Raw genomic sequence first — 27,060 nt, forward strand, 5'->3', positions numbered from 1 at the left:
TCCCCAATGTCTCTGTGGCTTGTTTAAGCACATGTCCTCTATCCTCCAATGAGCTTCCCGTGGATCTCCCCTCTTCAAGATAAGCCTTAATCTAGTGGGGGCATCGTATCACGCACCTAATAGGGAGACTGGTGTAGGCGGCACACAATATGTATATTTCTCCAGCATGGGGTCTGGCATGGATTCACATGCTCATGAATATTCCCCGTCGTCAGGCTGGGAATCCTCGGTAAAGAAAAAACCAGTATCAGTTTCGTTTCTGATCTGTCTTTCGTAGTAATAACCAATCACTGGTCTCTGCGTCATACTGACCACAGCCAATGACTGCCCTCTACCTAAGCACCGCCTCTGGCAGCCATCTTCAGATTTTTACCGCACGTTCATGTGTTGGGATCCTCGTGCTATTGCTCTCGAGCGTTAGTGCTTTTTTCGCGCTTTTTTCACAAAAAAACTTCGATTCTTTCGGTCAAAGAGCCTCAAGCTCCACCGATCCTACATCCGATCAACGGGGACCCGTGTCGGATTCATCTGTGCCCCTCAAGGGTGAAGATTTCGTCGAGCTACACTTCGGAGGAATCCAGAAGCTTCTCAGGCCCGGTCTCGGAGATGGCCCAGGAGAAGGGAAGCTCGACGCCCGGAAAGCTGTTCAGGGTCTGCCCTGGATGCCAGCTGCAGAACGTCTTCAAGGAGGACGAACACTCTTTCTGCCTTTACTGCCTTCATGAGGACAAGACGCACGTGGAGAAGGACTGTGCGTTTTGCGGCAACATGTCGGAACGGACCATGAAGGACCGCCATCAACGTCTCGCCAACTGGCTGGAGGGTAAGAGCCCGTCTGGCGAGAAGAAGAAGAAATCCGAGCGGTCTTCTAAGACCTTTGAGGGCGCCCCGGCGACGGGGGCCCAACATAAGGCCAAGCACCGCGAGTCCGCTGGCACCGGGAGCGCCGAACGGTCGGGCTCTACGGGCGCCAGGCAGGGCGCACCCTCCCCGGCACCATCAACCGCGAGCCAACGCTCTGGGTCGGGTAAGAGGAAGGCCGAGCACCCGGCGAAGCTCCTGGAGAGGCCCCGGTCGAGCTCTAAGGCAGAGGAGGAGCGTGGCAGTGCCCCCTCCCTCAAGGATAAGGCGGTGAGCGCACCTAAGGTGGTGAAGGCCTTGATCCATCCGACCAAGCCCTCTATCGAAACGGTCGCGGCGGCCCTGGCTCAGCCTGTGGTGGCTGCACCAGTGGTGGCGACCTCAGGGCCCAGAATCTCCCTGCCTCCTCGGAAGGAGTCTTCCTTTGTGCCCATCGATAGGACCCCCGTGAAACCCTCCGTGGGGAAGAAGGGGGGGCAGGGCGTCGTCGGAGATTCGGCCTCAACCTCAGAAGAGGAGCTGATCGAGGTCTTAAGCCACGGCCTAGGCGTGGAAGAAGGCCAGCCCGTCGGAATGGACCCCGACGCAGGTGACGACGACGACATCGTCGAGGATACCGACGGGGCCCCTGCTCGCCCGTCGGATTCCCCTCTGCCAGCGCCGCAGGACAACTCGGCGGCCATTTTGTTGGCCATACAGTCCTTATGCTCCGAGATAAGGACGAGGCTACCGTTACCGACGGAGGAACCTCTCCCGTCGGGGGATCCAGAACCGGGACCTTCTGGTGTTCCCCCTACCAAGAAAAGAAGGATCCATCCACCACCTCCTTTTCAACCGTCGCGCCCCTTCCAGCCCTCCTCCCCGTCCACCCGAGGGGATGATAGGGGGACTGACACAGCAGCGACGGGTACGGACGACGAGGCATACGACGAGGATTTTCCGTCGTCGCCTCCCACCAGGGCTTCTCCGCCCGACGAGATCGGATCTTTCCACTCCATGATCTCCAGGGCTTCCGAGCTTTTCCAACTCTGCCCTGAGGAGAAGAAAAAGGAAGGCTTCCTTTATCAGCGGCGCGAGGCCAAGAGGAAGACGGTCCTCTCAGTGCCTCTGTTGGACGACATTTGGGATGAGGGCCTTTCCCTCCTCAAGAACCCTTCCACGACGCCAGCTAGAAGAGACCGGTACGAGAAAAAGTACCGGGTCCCGGACACGGCCCCCCTGTGCCTCCGGGCGCAGCCTACCCCGGACTCCGTCGTCTCCGCGGCAGCCAGGAAGAAAGCGGGGGGGGTGCGGCCTCCACATCGACTTCCCCGCCGGACGGCGAGGGAAAGAAATTGGATGCTATGGGACGTAGAGTCATCTCGTCGGCAGCGACGACGATTAAAGCGGCCAACGCCTTGGCTATCGTGGCCCGCTATGACAGGGAGCTCTGGTACAAGATAGCTCCCCTGCTGGATTTTCTGCCGGACGACAAGAGGGCGGAGGCCCTTGAGATCCTGCAGGAAGGTGAGGTGGCCTCGGACCACGCCATCACCGTGGCGACGGACATCGCCGACACCGGGTTCCGCCAGCTGGGCAACGGCGTTTGCCTTCGACGTCGTGGATGGCTCAAAGCTACGGATTTCCGGCAGGACGTCCAGACCAGAGTCCTGGACATGCCCTTCGACGGGAACAACCTGTTTGGGAAGACAGTGGACGATTCCCTTCAGGCCATCAAGGCGGATACTGAGACGGCCCGGGCCATTGGAGTCCTGCAACGACGGACGCCCTTTCGGAGCGGCGGAGGCAAGGGCGCCTCCAAAGGTTCCGGCGGCGGTTTCGCTTCCTACCGTCAAGCGGCCCGCTCGTCGTCGCAAGAGGCCTACAGAGGACGAGGCAAGTCTAGCGGACCCCGCCGTCGTCGCCAAGGAGGTCAAGGCGGCAAGGCCGCGCCCAAGCAGGATTGAACCGGCCGTGGGGTCGGGCCCCCACCGAAGCACCCCGGTGGGAGGCCGGCTGGCGGGCTTCGTCAGCGTGTGGGAGTCCATCTCCACCGACCGTTGGGTGCTGGACGCCCTGGCCCGGGGCCACGCGCTCGAGTTTCAAAGAAGGTGCCCGCGCGTCCCCCCCGTGGCCAGGAAAGAACTTCACGTCCCTCAACTTCTCCTGGAGGTAAAGGCGATGCTCAGAAAGGGCGCCATCGAACTCGTCCCAAAGAGGCTTCGGGGCTCCGGAGTCTACTCGAGATACTTCCTCGTGAAGAAGAAGACGGGAGGATGGCGCCCCATCCTGGACCTGCGACGTCTGAACAAGTTCATCAAGGCGCAGAAGTTCCGGATGGTCACCCTCCAGCACGTCCTGGGTCAGCTGGAGGAAGGAGACTTCCTATCGTCGTTGGATTTGGAGGATGCCTACTTCCACATTCCCATCCTAAAGGGGCACCGCAAATTCCTCAGATTCATGGTCCAAGGGCGTCATTACCAGTTCAAAGCCCTTCCCTTCGGACTACGGTCGGCACCCAGGGTATTCACCAAGTGCCTCGCACCGGTGGCGGCGCAGCTGCGCCGCGAGGGGATTCACGTCTACCCCTACCTGGACGACTGGCTCATCCGCGCCAAGACGAGGGAGCTCGCCGTGGTCCACACGGCAAGGACCGTCCAACTCCTCACGGACCTGGGATTCTCCGTGAACTACGCCAAATCCCACCTGGTGCCCGCGCAAGTCGCACTGTTTCTGGGAGCCAGGCTCGACACAGTGTCCCTTCTGGCCTCCCCGTCGGAGGAGAGGACCAGGACCATCTTGGGCAAGGTGCAACGGATGTTGGTGGCCGACGCGGCCAAAGTGAGGTCCATCAAGTCCCTCCTCGGGATGATGTCTTCCTGCATCTACCTCATTCCCATGTGCAGGCTCCGGATGCGCCCGTTGCAAGAATTCCTGGATGCGCGCTGGATCCAGACGACGGGCAGCTTCGAGGAAAGGATCAAGCTCGACGAGAGTTTCCGACGAGCGATACAGTGGTGGGGCACCCGCGCGCATTTGACGGCGGGCATGGACTTCCAGACCCCAGCCCACCAGGAGACCGTGACCACGGATGCCTCCCTGGAAGGGTGGGGAGCGCACACCGAAAATCTGCACGCAAGGGGACTCTGGCTCCCGACGGAGAAGTCCCTGCATATCAACGTCCTGGAGCTCCGTGCAGTGTTTTGGGCCCTCAGGTCCTTCCTTCCGTCCCTCAAGGGCAAGGTGGTGAGGATCTTCACCGACAACACCACCACCATGTTTTACATCAGGAAACAGGGCGGAACCAGGTCCCCAGCGCTGTCCAAGGAGGCGCAGGACCTGTGGCATTGGGCCGTTGCCCAAGGGATTTTTCTGGTGCCGTTTCATCTGGCAGGGATAAAAAACACCATCGCCGACTCACTCAGCAGGGAGCTGCGCTCGTGCCACGAGTGGGAACTACGGCAGGATCTGGTGGATCGCCTCTTCCGACGGTGGGGCACACCCCAGATCGACCTGTTCGCGACGGCGACGAACACCAAGTGCCGGAGGTTCGCCAGCAGGTTTCCCCAGACGAGGAGCATGGGCGATGCTTTCTCGTTCCCCTGGGAGGGCCTGTTCCTCTACGCGTTCCCTCCCTTGCCTCTGCTAATCCGGCTCGTCAACCAGCTCAAGAGGTCACGGTGCAGGATGATCCTCGTCGCAACTGCGTGGCCGAGGCAGATATGGTTCCCGGACCTTCTGGACTTGTCAGCGTCCCCGCCGATCAAGCTGCCGGCGGACGCGGATCTACTCTCCAGGGAAGGAGGCGCCATCCTCCACCACGACCCGAAGTCGCTGAACTTGCAGGCCTGGCTCCTGCAGCGCTAGAGTTTGGAGGATACGACATACCGGCCGATTGCAGAGAGGTTCTTGCAAAGGCCAGGGCGTCCTCGACTCTTAAATGCTACGGACACAAATGGAAGAGGTACTCTGTCTGGTGCCACGCACAGAAGATTAACCCTCTATGGATTACGGCCCCCCAAGTACTGCCGTACCTGCTGACGCTGGCCAAAGCTGGTCTGGCACACGCGTCCATCAAGATTCATCTTGCTGCGATCTCCCGATACACCAGAACCACGGGGCGGACGTCCTTGTGGTCTCATCGTCTGGTGAAAGAGTTCATGAAGGGACTGTTCAGATCGTTCCCGCCGGTGAAGGCTCCGGCCCCGGCGTGGGAGCTCAACGTGGTGCTGACCAAGCTCATGGGACCTCCGTTCGAGCCTCTGCACTCGGCCCCGTTGAAGTTTCTATCGTGGAAAACAGCTTTTCTTGTGGCCATCACCTCCGCACGACGAGTGGGAGAGATCCAGGCCCTTTCCTGCAAGGCCCCGTACTTGACTTTCCACGACACGAGGGTAGTGCTCAGGACGCACCCCTCCTTCATGCCCAAGGTACCGTCGGACTTCCATCTCAACGAACCCTTGGTGTTACCTGTGTTCTTCCCGTCGCCTTCGTCGCCGGCTGAGAGGACTTTGCACTCGCTGGATGTGGCTAGAGCGCTGAAGTTCTACGTGGACCGCACGAAGTGTTTTCGGAAGACGTCACAACTCTTTGTGAACTTTGGACCTGTCAATCAGGGGAAGGCTCTCTCGAAGGCTTCCATTTCCAGATGGCTCTCCGGCTGTATCATGTACTGTCACCGGTTGGCAAACCGACCGCTGCCTGGCCGTCCGAGAGCCCATTCCACCAGAGCGATCGCAGCTACCACGGCGTTCCTATCTGGTGTGCCCCTGCTGGACATATGCAGGGCTGCTACGTGGAGGTCGACGCACACCTTCACGAAATTCTACTGCGTCGACCGGGATTCCAGGGAGGAGTCCAGGGTCGGCCAAGCAGTGCTGCGCAACCTGTTCGCCTGAGGTGAGCCTGGTGAGGAGGTAAGATGCTTAATGTTGAGTTTGATGTGATGCTTAATGTTGAGCCTTTGCCACCTCCCGTGGTTGTGCATGTGTGTACTGCTATGTATTCTTTATTCATGAGCATGTGAATCCATGCCAGACCCCATGCTGGAGAAGGAACAAGTTACTTACCTGTAACTGTTGTTCTCCAGCATGGGTCTGGCATGGATTCACATGCGAACCCTCCCGCCTACCCCTCTGCGGCTCTTCACTTGGTCATACTGCCACTTCACGTGCTTCCAAATCTGAAGATGGCTGCCAGAGGCGGTGCTTAGGTAGAGGGCAGTCATTGGCTGTGGTCAGTATGACGCAGAGACCAGTGATTGGTTATTAATACGAAAGACAGATCAGAAACGAAACTGATACTGGTTTTTTCTTTACCGAGGATTCCCAGCCTGACGACGGGGAATATTCATGAGCATGTGAATCCATGCCAGACCCATGCTGGAGAACAACAGTTACAGGTAAGTAACTTGTTCCTTTTGTACTTTTACTGAATATTTGACCCGCCTCTTACTTATTTCCAGCCCTGCTTACCTGGGTCCAAGATCATCCCGGTGAGCCCTGCTGTGAAGGGAGGAAAGGGCAAAGATTAGGGCAGGATTTCCCCCAAATACTCATAAGGAAAAAATAAACTAGTTTAAAGTAACTGCCACAAAAAAGGAAAGGCGGACAAAGGAATGCTGGTGTACGGTTATTTTAGTTATATACTTTTCTCTTCCGGTCCAGCAGCAGGGTTTTTTGAAAGTTTTGTGAAAAAATGAAAATAAAAGGGAGGTACAAGACACTATATACAGATACTTTAACATAAGCTAAACCTTAAAAACAAATATAAAGAGTAATTTTAAATATTAAAAAATGTAAGAAGTCCTTAAGAAATATACACAATATATTGTGTATAGTACAAAAACTGATAAACTGTTTACAAAATGCCTTATTTCGGAGACCGCCTGGCAAGGGCTTACTCATGGTTCTTGCTGCAGGCTTTTCTTTTTCCTGTTTTTCTTGGTACTCTCTTCTGGTAGTTCTCTAGCAGGTGGACAGTAGCAGCAGCAAGGTGCGGGGGTCTCAAAGTCCTTACTTGGGCTGGTCTGCGTATGCAAGGTGCAGCCCAGCAAATTCCAGCAGTTTGGAGGAGTCCTTTCTTTTATGTTGGCCGGGCTGCGTACGTCAGGAACAGCCCTGCATTAACTGCAGCAATTGGGGGCTCCACACTCTTCTCAACCTGGGCCATGTCTGCCAGGTGTGGCCCAGGGAGTCCTAGTAGGCTGCTTAAAAAGGGCGGCCTCTTTAATTCTACTCAGCCCAGGAAGACTGTAAGATTGGGCTCTCCACGCTGTGAGATGTGCCAGAGATTAGAGTGCCCAGGGCTGCAGCGGTGAGAAGAGGGTTTTCTCGTAGGCAGCTGTGCTTTTGGGCACTGCCCTGTATATTGGGAGCGCCAGCATGAAGGCCCGGGCAGCGACTGTGAGATGGCACCGAGCAGAGCGCCTGTCAACCCTCTTGGGAGAGGGTACAAAAGATTGCCCAGTACCTCAACATTTTTTCTTCTATTAGAGTAAAGGATCAGCAGAGATAACGTTCACGACAGGAAGCCAGAAGCATACGATCCTCTCTTCCAGAGGCTAAGCAGCACACATGAACCCTAGGAATTGGAAAGGCACTAACGCTTTCAGGTCAATGGATACATCTGTCCCCACCAGATGAATGAAAAGGATGACCAAACACGTTTCCTTCTGGTCGTTGCAGATGCAGAGCTTCACTGTCTGGTTTCATGATGTCCAAATTATGCTTATGCAACTTTTTCATCATCTTCCTTGCATCATTTGTCTCTCTGGATTCTTCAGGATCATGTCCCAGCAGTTCACATAGTTCCTTGTACAGAGGATGAGTTTGTATGTACAACTGGATCATAGCGCGAGAATCTAACCTTCAATCGCACACTTATGCACCATTCAAACAATTGGTGGCCATCCAGCACAGGCTCCCTTAAACCCGCCCATCGGGGCCACACCACAGTCCCCTTTTCCACATCAACTGCAACGGATCGCTCCCCCAGCGCTCCTCTGTGTGGCCTAGCCTCGTAATTCCACATGTTTCTCCAGTAGTTTATCTAACTTTTTTCCTTCTATTGCAGACATGGGAACACTGTCCACTGTTGCCCTAGCTCTGCCCCGGGCGCATGTCGGCCCGACAGGCTTTAGCAGGTGCCCATGTTGCGACAGTTCTTTCCCTACATGAGGCGCACTGCCTGGTTTAAGGCCACTAGGTTCAACCAAGATGTCCAGGACCGAATCCTCGATCCTCCATCAACCGATGAGGAGCTTGACAAAAAGACTAGCTCCCAGACATCAAAGTGTCTGGCCATACTTACAAAATTGGGCCACTAAACCCTTCGCTCAGTCGCAGTCTCACTCAGACTAAGAGGCGCTCATTTTGCGGCTTCCGAGGGTTCCAAGATGGCAAAGCCAGGCAACCGGACAGATCTCCAAGTCAACACCAGAGAAAGCACACAAAAAACTGCTCATAAGCAGTTCTATCGGTCCCCCTCCTCTGCAGCAGCCTCAGACCAGAAGAAGCAATTACGCTCTGCGTTAGGTCGACAGCACCCCAGTCGGGGGTAGGCTGGTCCTGCACAGTCAGGCTTGGCGTGCAAAGTTTGCAACCGCCTGGGTCCTCCCAGTAGTGTCCTGGGGCTTCCGGCTACCTCTTCCCTCTACCCCTCCCAGTTCCATTCCACTTCCCCTCCCCTCTCCGCCCAGGCTTAATTCAATCTCCTCTCTGGTTTTACCTTTCGTTGTGTTCATTTTACGGTCGTCGGCTTCTTCTCCATTCCGTTTCTGGGTTCTGTAGTGTTTTGTTCGTTTTGTTCATTGTTATTGTGCGGAGCCTGTTCCCTTAAAGTTTATCGTGGTTTTGAACTCTTTGGTGCGGGTTCTCTTTCTTGACGTCGCCTGGTGTCGGCGAACCATTCCCATCGTCTGGGTCCTCCCCCCTTTCTCGGTTGGCGTGTTTCCATATTTTTCTGGGTTGCCTCTTCTTCTTTTAGCTGCAGCAAAGTTATCCCTTCTTCGCATGTAGAGATCCGCTGTGGTTTGCCTTCCCACGTGAATTGTAGTCTGAAGGGGTATGCCCATCTGTATATGATGATTTTGGCTTTCAGTGCTCTCGTGACTGGTTGCATCAGTCTTCTTTTGTGCAGCGTGGATAGGGCTAAGTCCTGAAAGAGTCGGATCTGGTTGCCGTTGATGGTAATTGTCTGTTTCTTGCGTGCTGCTCGTAATATTTCTTCCTTCATTAAGTATGAAGTCATTGCCATGAGCACGTCTCTTGGCCTGGTTCCCGGGTCGTCTCGCTTGGGCCCCACCTTCTGTCGATGGATATGCTTTCTGGTGGAATGTCGATGAGCATGCTGCTGAAGCACAGCTGGAGTGCGTCTCTGAGGTCTTTGTCCCCAATCGTTTCGTCCAGGCCTTTGACTCGTATGTTGGACCTTCGTAAGCGATTCTCCAGGTCCTCCGCTTGTAGTTCTAGGTTGTGTGTGGCTCTGGAGATCTGTTCTAGGAGGATGTTGTTCTGTTTTACGTCTTCTGTTGTCTCTGAGAGGCCCCTCTCTGTGGTGTCCACTCTGTCCCCCAGCTCCTCGATGTCTTTCCTCACCTCCTGCAGGGAGGATTTTAGATCTTTGCGGATAGTTCCCAGTTGGGTCTGGACGGATTCCATCATTCTGTTCTCCATGGCTCTCAGGCATTCCTGTAGGTCCTCCTTATTTAGCGCCATGGTGTCGGTATCCGCGATGTCTGTTTCAGTGTTCGAGTCTTCTGTCCTATTCCTGTATTGTTTCCCCTCCTGAGGATGTTTCCAGTATAGTTCCAGCTCTCCGTTTCGCCCTTTTGCTGTGGATCTGGTCTTGCTGGGGCGTTCTTTGGTTTGATGCCAGACATCTGTATCGTGTGTTTGTTGTATGGGTGGTAGTATGGCTCCTTGTTGTCACGTGATGTCTGTGGGCAGTGTGTGGTTCGGCTTTATGGCGTCCCGGGGAGTCACTCCTCGCAGGTTGGCCCTTCCATGGGTGATATTAGTTTGGGATCAGGTAGGCTCTGATCCTGCTTTCCGGTCTTTCAGGGACTCTTGTCCTTGTTCCTTTTGCCCTCCCCCGCAGTAGTTGCAGTCTTATTGGTGGGGGCTCTCCCCTTTCCCCGGTTCGGGTCCCAGCGATGGCGGGGGGGGGGGTAAGAAGGGTTCTGGTTCTGCCGGGCGCGGGTTCTGTCTGCCTCTCCTGAAGGTAGGTCTCTGTTTGGAAATCCAGGGTTGGTCTCCACTCCTCGAGTGTGTTGGTCATGGAGAGTCAGCTAGGGGGTTTGCTTTCTGACTCAGGGTGTGCCGTGTGTGTCTGTTGTCTTCCGTGCGGTACGGGCTTAGGGTGTGCTGCCCGTGTTGGTAATATCAGTCTCTCCGCTTATTGCTTCACTCTTGTGCAGCGGTATTGTGAGTGAGGGGCCGCTGTCAGATGCCAGGGCTAACGGTCAGCGCTTTCTTGGGGGGTGGATCAGATTCCAGCACATCATGTCTAAGGGGGACCACACTGTTTTCCCTTGCTTTATTTATTTTATTTATCCCCCTGCGGGCCGGTTCACGTACCTTCCGGGGGCGTGCGGGTGTCTTCGCGGCCTTCTCCGGTTTGGTGTTCTACGTTGCCGGAGTGATTTCTGGTTTCGGTCAGGTTCTTCTCTTATTCTGCGCTTGGCGAGGGGGTTCCAGGGGGGGCTTTCACCTTTCTTTGGGGGCTTCAGGCCCGCTATGTGTTCCTTTCCGCTGTTCGCCGCAGTCGTGCCACCCGTGTCGGGGCTCCTCAAAAGCTTTGCTGAGTGTTGGGTTCCCCCTGGGTCTGCCCGTGCAATTCACTCCGCTTTTGGTCCGCTCTTCTGCGGGTGCATCGCGATGCAGGGACCGCCGTCAGATAACTATTGGGCTGGCGGTCGGCTCCTTCACTGGGATGCGGGCCAGGTGTTACGGTGGGGGAGACACGCTGTTTTCCCCTGTCCGGGTGCCCCCTCGGCTTTCTCCGGTTCCCCGTTGCCGTTGCCAGAGGCTTCCGGGTCATGGTCTGATTCTTCCTTTTTTCCTGTGCTTTCGGCGCTCAGGGGGGCTTTTACCCTCCGTTGGGGTTGCGGGTCTGGTGTGTGTCCACTAGCTGCCGTTTGCAGCAGCGATGCCAACCTGATGTGCGACGCCGGATCCTTCAGTGCCGTCGGCTGAAGAGGGCTCTCGGCGCGGGTCTGCTCGGGGATTCTAACTTTCGGTGTTATTTGGCAAGTGAGGTGTCTGTATCTCGCTGCTGTCTTGGAGTTTTGGGCTGTTTTTGCGATTTTTCTCCTTTTGTATTTGTTCGGGTGGAGGAGCAGTGATATGGTCCTCACAGGGTGGCAGCCATCTTGGAATCTTGTTTAAAGTTTTAAAGGAGCTTGAAGGTTGGAAAGAAAAGAACAACCCTGTTTAGGTCAGCGACTCCTGGTGTTGCTAGTGAGGTATGGGGACCCTGCTGGGGCGTCTTGGGGACGATCAACCCACATGGGAAACAGGCGCCCATGGCCGGGGTCACCCCAAGGCTGGGGGCAACCCCCACCCCCCCGGCCATCCTAGAGCTCTGGCCATGCTATGTTACATCTTTTCCCTCCAGGGAGGGACAGGGACCCTGCCGGGGCTCCCTGGGACCGCTGCTGGGCTTGGGGACAGTCGACCCACATGGGAGACGGGCACCCAAGACTGGGGGCAGCACCCCCGGCCGTCCTGGAGCTCAAGCTGTGCTGCCTTACAGCTATTCCCTCTGGGGAAGGATGTGACCTTTTTCTGTCAGTCCAGAAAAACCAAACACCACTTGAGGGTCCGGAAATGAATGATAATTGGTTGACCGAAGACCAACCGCCTCACTTTCAGTGTTAAGAAAATATATTCATTAGTTATTACGTAGCTATTAGTTCAACTAGAGTGAGGCCATTTTAAGATGACCAGAATCGCCATTTTGTTTTCTCTCTCTGCTCTCTCTAACGTTGCCACTTTGCCTCATGTAAAACTGCTTTGCTGTAGATATTATTTCGCTTCAATGGTCCAAGGCTAAGAAACATGTTGAAACATTACACTGGAGAGCCAGACAGAAATGCTTGATTCCCTCCCTCACTTATCCTTGAAGACAGGGAGCGAGGCATTTAATCAGTACACGAATGCCAGCGAGTCTCCTGAAAGAATAGCAATGTACGAAACTAGCATTTAAAGAGTTGAATTATGCTCTTCTTTACGGCCCCCCTTTCTGAGCCCAGTGAGGCCCCGGAGAGTGGGCTGACCTCTAGAGCGAGAATCGAAACTAAGAGATAGTGAGGTCTGGTATGTGCCAGTCTCCTACGCGCAGCTTGCCCATGAAAAACAGAAACGCTGTGTTCTCGCAAATAAAGAATGGTGTCTGTAAAATTGAAGATTGCAAACCGATAATAAATATGGTGGTCTAAGGTGCCATATTTGTCACACTGGTCAATCATCGCCTCTAATTCAAAGCGGAATGTATTGGGGGCGGCATCAAATGTGTCATACTGTGTCATTGCTGATTGTAAGGTGCTCGGTTTGTATATATGTAACTGATGTATGTTTCATTCTCGCTTGCGTCCCCCGAGGTCTGTTAGACACACGTCACGGGGCGTGGAACCATTTGGCCAACTGGGACTTCTTTGTATTGCAATAAACCCTAGATTTTGGGAACGGAACCTCGTGTCTGGCGTACCTATTCGAGTGTGGTGACTGTGCCTTGTTTCCACATCCGAGGGTGACTCAGGGGCCCCTTCACCTTAGGACAGCCGCTGGGCTTGTGGACGGTCAACTCACATGGGAGACAGGCACCCAAGGCCTGTGGCAGCTCCCCCAGCTGCCCTGGGCCTCTGGCTGGGCTGCGTTAGAGCTTTTCCTTCTGGGAAAGGATGGGCACCCTGCCGGGGCTCCCTGTGACCGCCACTGGGCTTGGGGACGATCGACCCACATGGATAGGCACCCAAAGGGAAAAGGCTAAACCACTGGTACACCAAAGGCCTTTTACCTTTGCGCTCAGGTAAGTTTTCCTTGCTGGCTGCGACACCCCAGGCCCAAGCCTGTGGGTTGTCCAGACTGCCCAATCCAGCATTCCCCAGGGCATTGAGTGTACCAGTGGATTAGCCTTTTCCCTTTGCGCCCAGGTAAGTGCACTTACGCATGTGAGGTACCGTTTTCGTCAGGATACCTGTGGGACCGTGGGAATGTAGGACCTGTGTTGTTGCCGGCTTGTTTCGGTTGTTTCCTGGTGACAAATGTCTGAAAATTGAGTTTTTTCCCCTACGTTTTGGACTTTTCTGGGTCTTGTGGGTAATAAATTAGGGCGATTTGCCAATGTCAGACCTCTTTGGATTCCCACGGGTGGCTTCTTTTCAGAAATGCATTCGGTTCTCTGTTTTCTTTAGTGGCTGAGACACCCCAGGACCAAATCTGTGGGTTGTCCATACGGCCAAATCAAGTATTCCTCAGGGCGTTTGATGTACCAGTGGTTTAGCCTTTTCGCTTTGCGCACAGGTCAGTGCACCGACACATGTGAGGTACCATTTTTATCGTGACACCTGTGGGAATGTGGGAAGGTAGAACATTTGTTGTTTTCTCACGGTTTTGATAACATTTTCATACATTTCCTACTGCACTTCGTTACACAAACTTTTCATCTCCCAAATGTGTCCTACATTTAGTTGCTGCTTTATGCACTGTATGCTTTTGTAGCCTGCGCAAGTCACCTATCCTTCAAAAGGTTTGCCTGTGCTCTTTCAAAAATGTATGCTTGCCATTCTTCACCACATTAGTTTTCCTTATTTTCAAATGCTAAGTAAGTCTGTTTAGGCCGTCAGCGCAAAAATCTGGTGTACCATGGCTCTGTTTTTGGCTTGTGGTATAGCGGTGCATTGCTTTTCTCAATATTCACAGAAGCCATTACCTTACAAGTCCCAACATGTTGAGCACATACTTTTTGTTGTCATTTTTCCAATTTATTTCCCGAACTATGGTAATTTTAGGTACATAGTTGTTACCTGACCTGCGCAAATGACCCCTTCCTGTACTTCAAATGTTCTCTAGTTTTCAGAAATGTAAGCCTGTCTGTGTTCCCATTGAACTTTCCTACCCTGAAAAAAGGGAAACATCGCCTACCTCTCAATAAACTAATGGTAACCTTATGAAAAATATGTTTTTCTGTTTACAATCAACCCGTTAATTGAAAGCTTGGAAAATGGCAAATTCAGAACTGCAAACCATTTGCTCCTAGCTCTTACAGGAAAAATACCACAGGATTCTTTGTAAATCATTTTATCAGCATTTTCTGAAAAAAACACAATGTGGTCACTTTTTTGTTAACTTCCTCACACCCCCCTACAGCAAACTAGGAATCCTTGGAGGCATTATGACCGCCTACAAGTGGGAAGAAAAAGGTGTATATTTGGCCGGGATATCACTTGTAACAAGAAAGTTATAAGGGATTGAATGCTGACATACCGAAATGTCCAAAAAGGACTCAGCACTGTGAGTGAAAACCCTCAACAGTTAAGGGGTTAAGGCAGGGGTGCGCCTTGGCTCCCTGCCTTTTTAATTTATATGTATCTGATATACAGGAATCTCTGGCTCCCTCTGCCTTTTTCTCACCTAGATTGTTATTTTGATTTGTACCGTGCACCACTACCACCCACGGGCAGTCTCCAGGCACTCGCGTGGCTCTGCAAAAATAAAAAGGGGGGGAATTAGTGGGGGATAGGATATACTCAGAACCAGGAGCAACTGGAATCTGTGAGTGTTGTTTTGCTTGTGGTAGTTTGTGATAGGCCTCATGCATCGTAACCATATGGGTGAGATTCTGTGGCTCAGGTGTTAGTGTGTTGTGTGGCTATGCAGGTTGATCCTGTGCACTGGTTAGATAGTGTCCATAAGGGATCCAGAGTCAAAGGTGGTCGTAGCTATGAGGTAAACTGGCATCTTGGTGTGTAGTTGCATTTTTGGCAGTTTAGGGCTATGTGGGTGGTTCACTCTAGGTGTGGACATAGCGATGGTTCTTTATGTGGAGTTTTGCTAGGTCAAGATCTGGTGTAGTGGCGTCCGTTATGTAGCAGGAGCAGGAAGGGAAAGGTTTAGTAAAGTTGATCAGTTTCTTATAGTCTGTTTTTTATTTATTTTTTCTCTCTCTAGTTGTTTGACTGTGGTTGTGTTGTTGCTGGTGTTGTTTTTAGGTGTCATTGTCTGCTGAATACCCAGGTTTTGAGCCGTTTCCTGAAGGTGATGTGGTCTTCTGTGGTTCTAATGACTTGCGGTATGTTGTTCCAGAAGAAAGTGATTAGACGTGAGAACACTGTTCCGCCGAATTTTCTTTTTTAGTAATGTTTTCCCTCTATTTGTAGATCTTCGCTGGATCTTAGTTTATTTCCTGGGCGATACTGGATAATCTTGTCTTGGAGGAATACAGCTTCTTCTCTGTGTAAGCATTGTGGGCAATGCAAAGTGCTTCGAATTTGTGAAACTATTTTTACTGGTAACCAGTGTAGGCTTTTCAACACTGGGGTGATATGTCCTCTTCTGTTCAGTCTTAATAGGATTCTGGCTGCTACATTTTGCACCCGTTGGAGTTTATTGGTAAGTCTTTCTGGCGTTCCTAGGTAGAGGCTGTTGCGTAGTCTATTCTTGTGAGTATCAGGGATATGATTGTGAGGTTCTGTGTGGGAAGGAGAGATAGGGGAGGAATACCCTGAGTAGTCGTAGGAGGAAGAAGCATTTTTTGATGATTGCATTCACTTGCGGTTCCACAATATTCCGTTGTCCATGAGTATTCCTAGGTTACTTACTACTTCAGTAGTCTCTGGTTGCGTTCCCATGCGGATGAGAGCATTATTTCCGATTTTGCTGGGTTCAGTTTGAGGTTTTGTTGTCATCCAGTTGTAGATGCCTGTGAGGCAGTTGTTGAGGTTGTTATTTTGTTCCTGTGTTCTGTTTGTTTTCAAAATCAGTTGTGTGTCGTCTGCGTAGTTGTATGCGGCAAGTCCATGGGATCGAATGTTAGGCAGAAACCTTTGCAGTTACCTTAGGGACCACTGAAAAAGGCTTGGGACTACAGGTGTTGGGAGTAAACCCAATTGGTAGCAGTTTGTACCACCCAGATTTACCTGGTAGCTGTGGCTGAGCAGTCAGACTTCTCTCAAGAAGAGTTAGACAGTATATAGAGTATACAAAATAGGTACCAAAATACAGTAGCACAAGCAAACACTGACCGGAGCTTTGGTATAAAAGTATATAATTATTTATTTAAAAACACACTTGTAAAATACACTAACACTAATATGGCAAGCAAGTTCAGACACAGTCACTATTAATATATATATATATATATATCCCTGATTACTTATTGAACAAGTCTTAGTTAAAACACCACTTATTTGCAGACAGAGGTGAGCGCTTAACCGAAGCTGGCACTCCAATAAGTTAGTTAAAAAGGGAGGGAAAAAGGCAGGTTTAGGAAAGCACACAATACCAACACTTTTAAAATAACCACAGCAAGTCAGAAAGGGCAGAGTCTACTGAGGAGAAAGAAAGTTCATAGGCCAGGCCCACTCTTGGAGAGAGCAAGGGGGAATGTGTCCAAGATCACACAGTTGAATGATACTTTAAAAGTCTTTGCAGATAGTTCAAAAAGGGTTGGATCAGTTCAGAAAAAGTTAGTTCACAGGTCCCAGGTCACCCCAGGATAGAGAGTCAAGGATTTACAGGACACCTTGAACAGTCTGTTGCAAGGGAGACCAGGCGGGACACAGTACCTGAAATGGTGAGAAAGCTCCAGCGGGGGCAGTTGTTCCTGGCAGCGGGTGCAAGTCGGTGCTTCGTCCAGGGGAAGAGAAGATCTCGCCGTGGAGGAAAGCTGGCGGTCGTTGCACTGCCGGGAAGAAACCAGCCGCGCAGTTTCCTGGTAAGAAAAGGTACTACCCTTTTATTCGCGGTAGTAGTGAAGCGTGGCTATCCGGCCGCCGGGGTGCTTGGCACAGGCGATTCGACCACGAGACGATCCAGGAAGGGGAAAAGAGGACGAACTGGTTATCCCCACCAGTTCAAAGGAAGAAGACTCTCCTGGATGAAGATCTTCTTTGTCATCTGGAAGTGGTGAGGCGGTTCAGCAGGGCTCCACCGGTGGTGTCGTCGTAGCAGGTCGGCTCAGCTTCTCCCTCTTCGGATTCTTTGGTCCTGTGGCGACTTCTGAAGTTCCAGTCCCCAAAGCCCTGCTTTTATGCACAAAACCCCCATTCATCAGTCCTAGCTGTCACTCAAACATGCTAAGTGGTGAGCCGGGCGGCTCACCACTGGGCCAATCACACAAGAGTGCGACTTGAGTTGCCGAGGCAACTCAGTCCAGGGTGCCTAAACCCCCCTCCCACACATCCTGTAGACCCCGGCCGAGTGGCACCACTTTTGGAGGCTTCTGTGCAGAAGCCCACCAAAAAGTGGAACAAAGGGCTCGACTTGGGTTAGAGTTACAAAAGCGAACACAGACGCCATTTTGGCACCGAGTTCTGGCAAAAAATCCCAACCGGTGAATTAATATTAATTTAATAAACAGGCGGTATGTTTGAGGCTATTGTAAAAAGTGGTAGCCTCGAACAAACGGAAAATCCCATAGGAATATATTCGCGGTCGAATATAAAAAGTAGTATCCACTGCCACCAGCCAAAACTCGATCAGGGGGGACTGGACAGTGCCCCCTCGAACAACAGACCCAGGGGCAATCGAATTGTCCCTACCAGTACGTCCACAATATGATGGTTTGTACTGGTTCTGTTCACAATTTAGGACTAGTAAAGCCAATGGTGACTTTACATGCCCTGGGAGACAGTAGTCAGTCCCAGGGTACGGAGTCTATGTTTGGGGGTCACTATGACACCCCTGTAAAACACATTACAAAGTCAAAGGATATCTCAAATCATGTCTAAGAGTGGGGAGAAAAAGAGTCTCACTCTTAGCAGGAGAAAAAAAAAAACCCAAAAATCCAGCAAAGCTGCTGGGGGACTCACTAGGTTTGGGGAAATTAGCCTATACAGAGAATTCTCCCTAACAGTCGTCTGCGTAGTTGTAGGCGGCAAGTCCATGGGACCGAATGATTTTCATCAGTGGGCACATGTAGATGTTGAAAAATAGAGGGGAGAGGCTGGAAACCTGTGGGACTCCGCAGGATATATTTTTGATGTTGAGGTAAGCAGTGGTAGGTAAGTTCTTTCAGTATGGTTTGGTAGGAACGAGGTAAGCCACTTTAGCGCGGATTCCTGTATGCCACGTTCCATCATTCTTTTTATCAGTATTGCATGGCTGATTGTGTTAAAAGCTGCAGATTTGTCCAATAGTATGAGGGCCGATTGGGCATCGTTGTCTGCATTTATTTTCAGGTCGTCTTATACCGATAGAAGTGCTGATTCTGGGGCGGGGCCACCAGTGCCACTTATGTGGCTGTGCTGCTAAGGACCTCTGAACGAAGCCCAATGCTTTGAAAGCATATACCTGATTTTCCGGGGCTCTGCAAGTCATCGAAGCCATTATCCATGATCGGAAGAGCCTGTGTACCAGCGGTCCCAATGAGGACCGAGATCACGCACAACTGATGCCAAAATCGGCGATCGAGTCCGGAACCGCAGCTCCAGTACCCCAAGATGGCGGACAGCCATAAGGATGAGGAAGGGAAGGGAAGGGAAGGGAAGTGAAGCGCAACGTCGGAGTTCTGGTGAAAACGAAATCCCCCCCAGTGGACTAGGTCATCAACTGGCACTGAGGGTCCCTGCTCGCCTAACTACATAGTACGGGTCTGAGAGGTGGAGTGTGCCTGTGACCCCAGCAAAGTTGCTGGTGTTCCAGCGCAAGGTGGCAGGAGGCATGCAGCTCCCACCCACACCTGAGGAGCGTAATGTGACTAGGACCCCAAGCGGGGCGGACCACAGCGTTGCAGCGGTCCAGGAGGCCCGACCGCAAGCCTCTCATCGGAACCCCAGAAGTCAATTGCCGGCACCAGAATGCCATCACCCCCCCCACCTTCTCCCCTCGCATTGAGGTGCAGCGTGGATCAGGAGCTCTAGACTGGGTGCAGGGTGTGAAGAACCCCGACGGAAGGCTATGACTGGATACGCAGGCGACTCGGCCTGCAGGGACTCCCTTCACTTCCTGCAGGCAGTGTCCAGTGGCTCCCGCAACACACCCTGTCCCGCGATCCAAATAAATCAATGCCATACTGCTGGTGAGTGTGCGGCTGTGGTGAGGGTGCTTGCCTCCCCCCTTGCCGCTTTTTCTCAGAGGACACCAAAAGAAGAGGATACCTGATAGAATCCCCGTCAGGCCTGTGCACATGGAAATTGGACTTGGTCACCGAAAAGAGGCCTACTGTAGGGACTGAAGAGCTGCTCTTAAATGTCAGCAGTGCAAGTATGGCCCACATAGGATGCAGCCTCTCTGCGCAGACGCCTCTGCATCAAACAGAGATCCCCCCCTTGCAGCACTGCCACCTTCGGAACCCAGTGAAACTGCCCTTTTCGATACTGAGACCGACCCCACAGAACCTGGGGTAACCAAAGGATTGGCATAACTGGTCCTGCCCATTAGCTGATTGCCTTCCTCCCGCTGTGTTGGTGAAAGTGGACCATAAAGCCCACCAAGCCCTCGACTCACCCCAACAAGTGCTGCGGTAGCCCGGAGCCAGAAGCAGAGCACTCTCCAGAAACACCCTTACACGGACAGGATCGCGGCGCGGTGTGGAGGGAGAATACCAGAATGGCCAAACACCTTAAATCTTTGAAGAGTGGCGATATATCCACCATGTTGCTTCTGGGGGAAAAAGGGAAGAAGCTGGAGACAGCCAAGTCTTCGCCACAACCATCTCCTGGAGGGACCAGACAACTAGCCACTAAGGAAGGCATCCAGGCCTCCATGTTGGATATCAAATCGGAATTCCGCTCCTGTATGACAGACATTACCAGCAAACTCGAGCAGACGGACTAAAGAGTAACGGAGGCAGATCAAAAACTGGGAGAAGTGGAGGACCTGACTCTGGAACATGCAGCGTCACTTTTGGAAATTCACCTGCAGATCCGGGCCCTAACGGACAGAAATGACATCTTGGAGTACAAGCAGGAGGACCTGAAGAATAGGGCACAACGGAACAACCTACGAATCAGGGGAGTGCCATTGACAGTCGGAGACCAAAAACTAGGGGAATATATAGGAGACCTGTGTCAATCCCTTCTGCCACACCTCGAGAAGTCCCAGCTCATGTTGGATCGCACCCACTTTACGTCCTCTAAGGGGCTAAGATAGTGAACCCCCGCCGGATGTGATCACTCGAGTCCACTTCTATACGACAAAGGAGGCAATAATGACGATTGGCCGCTCTCGTGATGAGCTGTCGTTTCAAGGGTCTCCCCTGCAATTTTCCAGGACCTAGTGGCAGTGACTATACAGAAACGGAAGACCCTACGATCTCTGACGCTGTTCCTCTGAGATAAAAATATTCGATACCGCTGGTGGTTCCCTACCGCGGTCCAGTTTTCTTGGAAAGTTACCTCCCGAGTGATTGCTCACTTAGAAGACGCAGAAAAGATCTTGCACCCCTCCTCGCCAGACGACAAAGAAGGTGGCTCTCCGGTCGCCTCTATCCGGGGGCATAGACAAACTCCCCCCAAAGCCAAGACGGCTGGCCTGGGCGAGGATCCAGAAAGGCTGAAATAAAGATAGAAGAGGGCCCCCGACAGCCTGACTTACCTTGGGCCTCGAACAACAGCGATAGAATCCAAAATACATATTGCTTCCGTCCATTGCCACAGATGGCCGTCCTGACGGAGCTAAAGGAGACAGGATACATAATGTTAGTATCAACGGGCTTCACATGGTCTGTCTAAGCCCAATTCCAGGGTGGATGTCACCTGAAGGCCCTTGGCGTGTACTGGCGATGACCTACGACAGTCGAACAGTTGAGAGTCCAGAGTTTGGACTCAGTTCACAGTTATGTTTTTTGTTAAAGGAAAATTCAGATTGAGTAGGTATGCAGAAACCCTTGCGCCCTGGATGGCAGTCTCTGATCGTTTGACTCCCCCTGACCCCCCACCGCTCTCCCCGCGAGGGGTCAGTTGAAGAGAGCTTGGTAAAGCCAATCTAGGAAGTGAACTTCATCACCCTGAATGTCAAAGGCCTCAATTCTCCGGTGAAACGGAAGGCTATACTGAAACACCAGAGAGATCTGGAGGGGGCAGTTTTATTTCTCCAGGAGATCCACCTACTGCTGGAGGACTATGCCCACCTTAGGAGCAGAGAGTTCCTGGCCTCAGGGACACTAAGAAGGAGGAGGGGCAGCCATTCTAGTGGCCAAAGACATCCAGTTCCAGGAATTAGACTACATTGCAGACCCGAGAGGTCGTTTTAATCGGGTGAAGGGGATCCTCCTGGGCCAACTGTACTCATTGGTCTTGATCTATGCCCCAAATGAGGGCCAGGAGTGTTTCCTAGCAAACGTAGAGTCTGCCCTCCTCGATTTCTTGGAAGGCCAGATCATTATCGGAGGCGACTTCAACGGAGTTCCGGATGATGATAAATCGCATCCCCTAGCCCCCAGAGACTATGAAATTGCCCTGGGAATTCTCCACCTGTTCAGTTCTCTGGGTGTGGTTGACGCCTGGAGGGTACTGCACCCTGAGGAAAAAGACCATACCTTGGTTTTACATGTCCACCGCACTTCCTCACGCATAGACCTGCTCCTAGTTTCACCCCAGCTTTTATCCTTCACGAATAAGGTGGTCATCACCCCGAAGGTTCTCACAGACCACGTCCCGGTCTTTCTGCAGATTAGGTCTTGGAACCTGACCCTGGTATCCAGACCACAGTGGCGTCTGTATGACCCGATATTAAGCGACCTGGCCCTGAGAGATGAGGTGGCACAAGCAATTGAAGACTACTTCTGAGAAAACCCCATGGAACTGACCTCCTCAGCCACCACATGGGACGCCATGAAGGCGGTTATTAGAGGGAACTTAATAGCACACACAGCAGCATATTACAAAAGGAAGTAACAGTCGAGAGATCGTCTGGAACAGGAGATCAAGGACATTGAGGGTAAATATAAGAAGGGATGGTCGCCTAAGGTGCATGCAGCACCTTAGGCAACCGTGTCACGTAATAAACTGGAGGCCCTATACGCAGAGGAAACAGCGCAGACCCTGCTATCAACTGAAAAGCGTACTATATTAAAAGCAATAAGGCAAACCACCTCCTAACTAAGAAACTAGCGAAAAATAAAAGACAAAACTTTATCACAGTCCTCCGAAACCAAGTGGGGGTAATCCAATATGGAGAACAGGAGAAAATCCAAATCGCACAGGAGCACCTCCTGGAGAGCACGGCCAGGACAGATAGATCAACGGAAGCGCAGAGGCATATTGCGGGGGCATCCCTACCCCAATTGGCACAGGAAGATGGGAAGCTACTGTAAGCTCTGATCCGACAGAAAGAAGTGGAGGCGGTAATTAAATCTCTGAAGTCCAGCACCTCAGGCACAGATGGCTTTTCCCATAGGTTCTATAAACTGTTTATAGATTCTATAAACTGTTTAGTAGTCAGCTGCTCGCCCCCTTGACATCCTTGTTCAACTCATTCAGGGAGATAGGAAGTGTAACGCCCTCGATGAGAAACTCAAACACTATAGGGGTTCTGAAACCCAGAAAGGATCCTAAGGACTGTGCCTTGTACAGGCCTATCTCACTTATGGATATCAATGCTAATATCTATTCCAAGGTGATAGCGAATCGCTTAGCCCCACTTCTTCCTCGACTGACTGACCTGGATCAGACGGGTTTCATCCTGGGCAGGAAAACGGGGGACAACATCAGGTGGGCGCTAAACTTGATTGAACTGGCCGGACTTAACAACGAGAAATTGGCCCTCTTGGCACTGGACGCTACTAAAGCGGTTGACAGGGTGGACTGGTCGTTCCTGCGTCTGACCCTGGAGGCGTTTGCCTACGGCCCACAGTTTAGAAAGGCGACAGCCGGCAACTATTTCGCCCCCAACACCTCTCTTCAGATCAACCGGGAACGCTGTCCCCCAATTCCCATCACTTGCAGTATGCGTCAGGGATGCCCATTATCGCCCCTCCTGTTTGCTCTTGTCATTGAGCTTCTGGCTTAGCATATCCGAAGGAATAATGCAATCCAAGCCCAGATGGTACAGGGCGCCCCCCCCCCCATAAGATCTCTATGTACGCAGATGATGTGCTCCTCTCTATCACTATCATTATCCCCGCCTTACAGGCGGCCTTGCAGGAGCTTCACCTTTCGAACAGATGGCTGGATTGATATTCATCTTGGGAAATCTGTAACACTGGGGGAGGGCGGCCTAGGCTATATGCCCAATCCAACGGTCCTCCATAGCCTACCTAGGGGGTCTACCTAATGGCCTCTCCGAGAGACCTCTATGGGGCTAACTTTTCTCCTTTGCTTAAGGCATTGGAACAAGACCTAGATAGGTGCGGGGGACCAGAAATCTCATTGATGGGACGGATTACCGCCGTCAAGATGAACCTCCTCCCCGGGGCTGCTATATTGCTGCTCGACTATCCCTGTAGAGACCCCTAAATCCATACTGGACAGACTCCATCGCAATTTGTTGGTTTTTATCTTGCGGGGGAGGAAAGCGAGGTTCCCAGGAAGGGTGATGAAGGGGGGTTGGGGGGAGGGAGTCGGGTACGGAGGACCTGGGGTCCCTAATCTTCTTAAAAATGCAGAGGCTGCCCAACTGTCCCACGTGGTCTGTGGATACCCTGCCTCCGAGGTGGTTGGAGATAGAACAAGCACAATGGGCGGTGCCCCTCCGATTTCTGCTCTTTATCCCCCTCTCACTGCGTAAGCAATGGCCTCACCTGTTGTCATTAACGAAAACCACTCTGAAGATGTGGGACGGGGTTCTGTCTAGGAAGAAAATTGCTAGGGAGGTGGGCCCACGTACCCCAGATTTTGGTAACCCGGCCTTTCCACCAGGTATGCCGCAGGGAGCATTCAAGAGCTGGAAAGAGGGAGGCTTAAGCACTCTCTGGCAACTCTATACTGAGGGCCAGCCCGCTCTTTCGAAGAGTGTAAAAAAAAGAATTCAAACTCTCTGAAGGGTAGAGGTACGTGTACAGTCAGTTTCGCCACAGGATTTCTCACCCTGAAATAAAGGAAAAAAAAAATGCGACACCTGAGAGAGAGAGGGAGGGACGGTGCGCGGGGGAGGAGGGTGGAGAAGGGGAAATCGTTATAGCTCGTTTATGGTAGACCTACTCAGAGGTTGCTGATTGTTGTATTGTAATGTTGCCGCTCCTGCTGTGAAACTAATTCAAAATGTTTTTTTTTTAAAGTGCTGATTCTGTTCCTCTCATTGGTCTGAAGCCAACTTGTGATCGGTCAAGTATTCTGTTTGTTTTCGACGTGTTTAAGAAGGATTTTGTACACGTGGTTGTCCAGGATCTTTGCTGGGTAGGGCAGGTTGGATATCGGTCTGTGTTAGGCAGAAACCTGTGCAGTTCCCTCTGGGACCACTGCAAAAGATTTAAGACTACAGGTGTTTGGCAGTAAACCCACTTGGTAGCAATCTGTACCACACAGATTCACTTGGTAGCTGTGGCTGAGCAGTCAGACTTCCCTCAAGAAGAGTTAGACAGTATACCGAGTATTCACAATAGGTCAAAAGAATATAGTAGAACAAGTAAACACTGACCAGAGCTTGGTGTAAAAGAGATATAATTATTTATTTAAAACCACATCTAGTAAAACACACAGGCACTAATAGTAAGCAATTCAAAAACACGGTCACTACAAGATATACACTCCCTTAAAAGAATATTAGACAATTCTTTAGTAAAGCCCCACTTATTTTCAGACAGCAGTGAGCGCTTAACGTAGATGGCACTCTAATCATTCGTTTTAAAAGGGAAAGAAAAAGCAGAGTATAAATTGAAACAGATCCCAACACTTTTACAAGAACACAACAAGAGAGGAAGGCAAAGTAAAACCGTGAAGTTAGAGTTCAGTAGGCCGGACCCACTTTAAGAGGATCCGAACGAAATGTGTCCAAGGTCACACGGTTGCAGTGCACAAAAGTCTTGAAAAGGTTCAAAAAGAGTTGGACCAAAGAAAGGGATCAGTTAGAAGGTCAAGGCGGCCAGCCCAGTCCAGAAGGTTAAGGGATTATTATTACCTTGTAGCAATCTTTAGAAAGGGAGGCCTGGCGGACACGGTACCTTAAAGTGGTGAGAAGGCTCCAGCGGGGGCAGTTGTTCCTGGCAGCGGATGCAAGTCGGTGCTTCGTCCGGGGGAAGAGAGGATCTCGTCGGGGAGGAAGACAGGAGTCCGTTGCACTGCCAGGGAAGAAACCAGCCGCGGAGTTCTCAGGTAAAAGGAGCGGTCCTTTGATCCGCGGTCCAGTGGTAAGTGGTTATCCGGTTGCCGGGGTGCTTGGCACAGTCAATTCAACCACAAGACGTCCTGGGATGCGAAGAAAAGAAGGTAAACTGGTTGTGCCCACCAGTCAGGGGAAGAAGCCTCTCCAGCCGGGAGATCTTCTTTGTCGTTGGGAAGTGGTGAGTCGGTTCCACAGGGCTCCACCGGTGGTGTCGTCGTGGTAGGTCGGCTCAGCTTCTCCCTTGTCGGATTCTGAGGTCCTGTGGCGACTTCTGAAGTTCCAGTCCCCAAAGCCCTGCTTTTAGGCAGCACACCCCCATTCACTCAGCCCAGCTGTCCATCAAACATGCTAAGTGGTGAGCCGGCAGGCTCACCACTTGGGCCAATCACACAAGAGTGCGACTTGAGTTACCAAGGTAACTCAGTCCAGGGTGCCTAAACCCCCTCCCACACCCTCTGTGGTACCCAGACAGAGTGGCACCACTTTTGGAGGCTTCTGTGGAGAAGCCCACCAAAAAGTGGAACAAAGGGCTCGACTTGGGTTGGAGTCACAGAAGAGAACACAAACGCCATTTTAGAATCGAGTCCTGGCAAAAAATACCAACCGGCGAATTAATATTAAATAAATAAACCGGCGGTATGTTCGAGGCTATGAGAATTAAATAATTAAAGTTGGTAGCCTCGAACAATGGGAAAATCCCATATGGATATATTCGCGGTCGAATATAAAAAGTAGTATCCACTGCCACCAGCCAAAACTCGATCAGGGGGGACGGAGACGTGCCCCCTCGACTAACAGATCCCAGGGCAATTGAATTGCCCCGACCAGTACATCCACAATATGATGGTTTGTACTGGTTTCTGTTCATAATTTGGGACTAGTAAAGCCAATGGTGACTTTACATGCCCTGGGAGACAGTAGTCAGTCCCAGGGTATGGAGTCTATGGTGGGGTGTCACTATGACACCCCTGTGTTACTGCACGCAGGGACATCTTATGCACTTTTGGGCTCCTGGGCACAGACTTCTTTGGGGTCCCCCTCCACCAAACCAAAGGAATTAAGTGATCAAGAATATCTGACCCTCCCCCACCCCCCATCGCAATCACAACCCATAGGTTGATATGCTGCCTCACAGCATTAAAAATAAGGATGTTTACTCCCTTTAAGTCCCCTTCCCCTCTCCATTCTTGTTCTAATCAATGTGATAATGTTGGCCTTCTAATGCTACTTGTTAATAAGTCTACGAAGAGGTTACTTCTGTTCTAGCATAGATACAGGAGACTTTACATCAATAGAATCCAGGAAGGTATGCAGCCTGTAGTATTAATGCAGGACTGTATGTAAAAGGTACATGTAATCCAGAATAGACCGAGATCTCACTTTTGCTGCCTTACAGAATGCAAACGTGCTGAAGCATGGATAGAGCAGACCAATTGGTAGGAAGGAGAAAGCTACACATACCATAGCATGGATAGTGGATGCAGATTAGAAGCTACCAGGAAGGTGTCTGTATCCAGACAGATTATAATTGGGACATAGTTTCAAATAGTGTTGCCATTAGAGATCAAAAGGAACAAGTTCCGGTGGTGTGCAATAGATCAGTGCTCACCAGTAGAGTGGAAGCAACACTATAGCCAGTGAAACCATGAGTGAGGCGGTTTTGAAGATCATACCCTGAGAAGGAAATCTCTCTGAAGGGCTGACAATTCTAAAAGGTTTAGGGACTGGCAATTTCGAGAGGCTAGGGAATACAAGATTACATTAGATGCCCAGCATTACACAAACTGTTTAAGGGGTG

At 51.6% G+C, this 27,060-nt stretch overlaps 1 protein-coding gene across 4 annotated transcripts in view; it reads left to right on the plus strand.

The window, feature by feature from the left end:
• DPP9 (dipeptidyl peptidase 9) overlaps positions 1-27,060 on the plus strand; it is a 1,325,370-nt gene that overhangs the window by 667,338 nt on the left and 630,972 nt on the right. The gene's annotated exons all lie outside the window — the stretch shown is intronic.

This window comes from Ambystoma mexicanum, chromosome 1p (genome assembly GCF_040938575.1).
Source record: "Ambystoma mexicanum isolate Mex_15411 chromosome 1p, UKY_AmexF1_1, whole genome shotgun sequence".
Lineage (NCBI taxonomy): Eukaryota > Metazoa > Chordata > Amphibia > Caudata > Ambystomatidae > Ambystoma > Ambystoma mexicanum.